Raw genomic sequence first — 6406 nt, forward strand, 5'->3', positions numbered from 1 at the left:
TTTCAAAACCGCAAAGGTAAAAAAAAATTACAGTAAACTTTACAGTTAATTGGATCTGCAGACTGCCGCGGGGTTTTTTACTGTAATTTTAGAATGAAAATTTAAGCAGTGTAGTAGACACTGAATGTTACAATTGTAAGTATTGTCTAAACAAAGAAAAAAGCTACAAAGTATTTTTTACAATTTTTAGAATTAGAGTGACACTATCGTTTCATCAATTCAATTCTTACTATTACTTAAAGACTTAAGAAAGGTTTCAAGACTTAAAAAGTTCCCTACCCCCTTAAAATACACAATAAACTTGATGTAAATCATCGATAAAGCTCTTTTTATTACAAAAATATTAAGTACAGACAGTGTTTCACATTCTATATCGATGCACGCTATTAGCAGAAGCACTGCGAGCTAAGACATAATTAACTTTATATATTTTTTTCGCAAAATTGAAAAATCAGCTATAAAAACTCCGTTCCAGCCGGAGGCCGTGGATTCAATACCATGAGCCCATTTATTTCTTTTTGAATTCTTCTGGGCACAGATTTCCATAAGGTGAGTTCTCTAAGCATAGAATATCGAGGACTTCGTGCTGCAAATCTTCAAGGGTACTGTGATCTGTAAAATAGATATATATATATTTTTAAGTTAATAATATTAATATTTTTGATAATTATTAACTTGTTATCCAAAAAAGTATGGGAATGGTCAAGCATTTTGCGAAATACGCATCGAATAAAAAAATTTCTAGAAATAAATACAAATGCATGCGTGAAATATTTTCTGAAGTATTCCGCACCATAAAAAATCCATTAAAGTAAAAGAAAGAAATGAATATTTTGATTTCGATGAAATCAAACTTAACGCCAAATTCGGAAGTCAACTTCAAATTCTTAAACAAAAAACCTGATTTTTTATTGCAAATTTTAGTTTGCCATAAAAAAGTGCCCCGATTTGGAATGCAGGTTTTAGAAATTTGCTTCCTGAATAACTCAGTAATCATTTACCTGTCAGTAATCAATCAGCAAAAATTGAAATGGGGTATAACTTGTATAAATTGGAGATATCTTCAGAGATATCGGTCAAAGTGTAAAAATAAAATAAGATTTGATTTATTCAGGCACCCTATTTCCACTCGGCTACCACGGTTCTTTTTATTTTATTATTAATCTCAATTTCTTTTTCATTTTTGTTGGCAACGTTGCGTTTCTTTTTTGTTTTTATCAGCAGCATAATGAGTATTGAAAATGGGCCCAATGTTTAGAGCGCTCAAAGCAAAGTCAATTTTTCGTTCCTTACTATTTAGAATCAAATGAAGTACATTTAAACTTGTTTGGTATTTTTAAAAAAACTATCAACTGAAACCAAATTTCGCCAAATCTCTGTAATCACATGAGTTTCAGGAGATATGGTGGGGTGCCACACGTGCGTTTTTAGAATTTAGATCCGACGTGTAGTTCTCGGAATGTTTTACACATTTTCTCGAAACATTTTACAGTATGTTGGGATGGTGATTAGAAATACTTTTATTAACATTCAAATAACGCTCAACTTAGAAATGAAACGTACTAGTATTTAAAAGATTCAGATATTCTCAAAAGCTTTTATTAAATTTTAGGTAAAATAAGCGTAATGTTAAATATAAGTGAATAGTAAATTTATTTCTGTAAATTTAAAATGTTTTTTTCAGTAATAGTTTCTAAAAAATTGAAATAACAATATCTTTTCAGTTACTAAAGCTTAATTCAAATTTAAAAAAAAACAAAACAATTTATGTAAAAACAGACATTTGCTTGACTACAAACATAAAGGTGCACAGTTTGGAAAGAAACAGCAATTTTTAAATATCACGGTTTCGACAGTTATAATTTTAGAGCTCGTTGACTTTATTGGTTTAAATGTTTTATATAACATAAATGCAACGTTATAGTGAAAAATAAATTTTTATTTGTTTCGAAAAAGTTTTGAAATCATTTTTCATAAAATAATGAAATCAGTTTTGCTCTTTTTACGCTAAAATTTGCTACCAATGCAGTTGGCCGTTTTTTCTTCATATTATATACTCTATAAAAAAAAAATTTGACATTGCTTTTTATAAAATGTTGAAATCAAGCTTATTCATATGAATGTATGTATACAATATGATATTTTTATATTGTATGTCAGTGGTTTCCAACTGGCTGCCCGGGGCCGCATCCGGCTCGCCAAGCCTTTTTTTGTGGCCCGAGAACTAAAATATATTAGTTGTCATTTTTTTGCGGACAATTTTCGTAAAAAGTCTATATGTGTTTAAAATACTTTTCTCGTAAATAAAAACGTAATTTTATCGTTTCTGTGAAATTTATCATACCAACGGTGCAAAAAAAAATCAGGTTTTGCATCCAAGAACATATTTATTCAAATACAAAAATAATCGCGCATGTTGCTCTTTTTTATTTCATTTTTTTGTATTTTTTGAATATATTTTAGCATGTGTGTATCAGAAATTGTCTCGAAGAAATTCTCCGATTTAACTTTTTGAAACTACTCATTTTGGACGAAAATATTTACACACACATTTGTAAATTTTAAATTTAAAATGTAAATATCTATCTGTGGTGGTTGCAACAAACAAACCTCAATTTTGTCATTGAACATTTTGTGTGCTACTATGCAAGTTTTAATACCAACCTTTTTAAAGTCTTATATCCTAACAATTAGATATCTGTTGCACATTAATTGTTTAATACATGGGTGCACATGAAAGTTATTGTAGCCCGAATTTTTTAAAATGCAATTAAATATTTTTAAAAATCTACTTCTTATTTTTAATTTGTAATTCAATACTTTTGTTTTGTACAACTTGGTAAAAATCTGACAGTAATGTTTAATGTTCCTTCAAACATAAAAGGGTTCTACATAAAATTTTGATAAAGTTGTGGCCCGCCATTTGATTTGCGTTTTTAATCGTGGCACCCGGCCTCATGTAAGTTGGAAACCCCTGCTGTATGTGACGTTAGTATAAAAATTGTAGGTACATAATTTCATGCTTTGTTCTGAGAAAAAAAACTGGCCAAACGAGATGAATTTGTAATAGTATGTATATTTTCAGATTAAGAATTAGAATTCGAAAAAATATTTTTGTTTGCGTATAAAAAAATATTTTTTTTAAAAAAATATAGGCTATAGCAAAAAAATGAGAAAAAAATTGACAAAGTTTTGCTATACAGGCGTTGGAAAATGCAGTTCGCAGAATCTTTTTGAGATACTTAAAACTTGTAATCAACAGAAATTTTGTATTTCAATATACCTATCATTGTTATTAATTAGTCAGTTTCTTTTTTTTAACTGAAGCAAGTAAACTTAGTATACTTAGTTTACTTAATTAGTATACTCAGTATACTTAGCAAAAAGTATACTGAATAATATTTGAAACGCTAAGTTTCTTTATAATTTCTTGGTATTTGTACCTAAATTCAATCTTAAATATTAAAGTAGAAAATAATTACGAAAATGCACCGATAATAATTTGCAGATAATTGTTTATTTTAACTTAAAAATAATTATCGTGAAGCTGGACACTTTAAAACCACTTAAAAATAGATTAAATGCTTTTTTTTCTTCTTTGATTTACATTTGCGATTGTGATTTCATTTACGACACTTCCTGTAAGTTTCTTGTGAGTCTTGTTCTTAACGGTAACAAAAAACTCTCCTTTGACTGCAAATTAATTTTATTAATTAATGGTTACATTGATCAAAAGCAAATTATTTACTTTCAATTTTAAAACCTTATATACTTTGAGCAAACATATACATTATTATCATGCATATACAATGTAATAATTTAAAATATTATACCTCACCACCAGTCTTCTACTCCGCTTTCATCATCCCATCCTCCACCACCTCCACCACTTGGCCAACCACCTCCTCCACCTCCACCAGTTGGCCATCCACCTCCTCCACCTCCAGTTGACCATCCACCTCCTCCACCACCTTTACCACCTCCTCCACTAGGCCATCCTCCTCCTCCTCCCCCTTTACCTCCTCCACCGCCACCTGAAGGCCATCCTCCTCCCCCTCCTCCTCCTTTTCCACCACCTTTACCTCCACCTCCACCATTTGTTGCAACAGCTGGTATTGTGAAAGTTAGGAGAGTCACTGCTCCCCCACCACCATTGCCACCCTTGCCTCCTCCCCCTTTACCACCTCCACCTCCAGTTGACCAACCACCTCCTCCTCCTCCACCTGAGGGCCATCCTCCTCCCCCTCCTCCCTTTCCACCACCTCCACCTGAAGGCCATCCTCCTCCCTTTCCACCACCCCCACCTGAGGGCCATCCTCCTCCCCCTCCTCCCTTTCCACCACCCCCACCTGAAGGCCATCCTCCTCCCTTTCCACCACCTCCGCCTGAGGGCCATCCACCTCCCCCTCCTCCTTTTCCACCACCCCCACCTGAGGGCCATCCTCCTCCCCCTCCTCCCTTTCCACCACCTCCACCTGAGGGCCATCCTCCTCCCCCTCCTCCTTTTCCCCCACCTCCACCTGAAGGCCAACCACCTCCCCCTCCACCACCTTTTCCTTTGCCTCCTCCACCTCCTCCACCTGTTGTAGCTGTTAATGTCAAAGGTATGGCTAGAACGGTGATACCACCTCCTGTGTCACCTTTCGTTCCACCTCCATCGCTCCATCCTCCTCCTCCTCCACCGCCTCCGGAGTTCCAACTCCCAACAGATGTAACCACAAGAAGAAGGAAGCCAACCAAGATGTGCAAGTATTGCTGGAAAAGTAAAGAAAATGTTTCATCGGCAGTATTATAATCATTTTATTATAATTGGAAGTTAAATGCTAATGTTTAATACCCATATACTGAGGTTACTTTATCTGACTTTACAATTTTAGTAAAAATTTAATGTACTTCTCTACCAGTTAGAGAAAGGAGGATTTAACTTGGTTCTGAACTTAAAAAAAATTGATAAATGATGTTAAAACACGTTCTCATTGTTTCTGTCTATAAAAATTTAAAAACAGGATGCTGAAAGTATCCACTATAACCAGAGTAAATTTTGTCATCAGATGTTTTTTTATTGAAAATTTACCTCTAAAGTCATCTTTTTTGGAAATATTTCCTCAGCATCAGTAATTTGAACAGAAACATGCTTGAAAAAAGTTGAAAAATTTATTTATTATTATTTTAAATGAAATCTATATTAAAGTCTCGTTAAGCAGTTACATTCCCGTTAGAAAATTTTCGTTAATTAAATGCAAGCACAAAAGTATTAAAAAGAGAGAGAGAAAAAATACATCTAAATATACAGTATAAGTCAAGCTATTCACGAAATTCTTAAAAAATCTTGTAAAGATATTTGGCGTATCGTTTCTTTTATAGCCCAAAATTAGAGGTTGCCAACGGGTAACCATAACATAAAAAATGACAACCAAAATATCAAAAACTAGTCGCAAAAAGTAGTGATCATGTTGCAGGCTTATTGTAAAAAAAACATGTGATTTGCGTGGATTAATTTACGCCGAACTTCAATCGCTTTTCCGGCAAAAAAAATTTTTTTTATATTTTTAATATTGATAATACAGTTTACAAATATCAAATTACTCTGACAAATTACTTTTTAATACTCGATTCATAACAGTTCCATCACTTTTTTGGATTTCCACAACACATTTTTTAAAATTGCGATATTTTTTTTATTACATGATATTACGATTTGCGAATCACTTCTAAATAATCACTTTTTAAGGGACTCCATTAAGAAGTGATATGAGATTCCATCAGCAATTTACAAAGTGTTGTTGTTCGCGTTATTACTACGGATTTCCAGATAATATTTTAACCTTTTCTCCATTAATTTAGCATTTTAATACAAAAAGAAATTTTCATTTCAATCTGTACCCATTACCAACATTAATTTAATGCAATTCTCAAAAATAATTCTTTATGACACTAATATTTTAATAATCATTTTTAGCGAACGAAATAATATCAGTACTTTTTCGAATTTAATTAAAATCGTCAAACTATTGACGCCAGTAATTCTTAATTAAATGTGGTATTAAATACTTCTGGTATTGTCATTTAAGCACTACGGTAATGAGAACCTATTGCACCAAGGTGCATAAAGTAGGTACTCTGGTAATAGACTTTTTACCGCTCTCCGAAATGGATAAGTGCTCTAATATCATCTTCCTACACATTCATGGCACCAAATATAAAGCCTTAATTTTTTTCCATTCTTACTTTTATATTCCGGTGCGGCTTTATATTATTAGATTTGCCATAATTTTTGTTAGAACATCAACTCACTGAAGGAAATATTAAATATAGGTATAGAAACATTCAAGATGCTGTATTCAGAATTTATCAAAATTTCTCAATGGCTTAACATTACATTTATATTATTATTAACTTAACATTT

At 32.5% G+C, this 6406-nt stretch overlaps 1 long non-coding RNA gene across 1 annotated transcript; it reads right to left on the reverse strand.

Moving 5' to 3' along the window:
* Window positions 1-324: 324 nt before the first annotated feature.
* Window positions 325-4266, reverse strand: LOC122270516 (uncharacterized). Its single transcript, XR_015435768.1, has 2 exons — window positions 3834-4266; window positions 325-612 (listed from the first exon to the last, which is right to left on the reverse strand). It is a non-coding gene; the product is annotated as an uncharacterized LOC122270516 (long non-coding RNA).
* Window positions 4267-6406: the final 2140 nt, after the last annotated feature.

Source organism: Parasteatoda tepidariorum, chromosome 7 (genome assembly GCF_982258835.1).
Source record: "Parasteatoda tepidariorum strain Cologne lab strain chromosome 7, Ptep-v5.0, whole genome shotgun sequence".
Classification (NCBI taxonomy): Eukaryota; Metazoa; Arthropoda; class Arachnida; order Araneae; family Theridiidae; genus Parasteatoda; species Parasteatoda tepidariorum.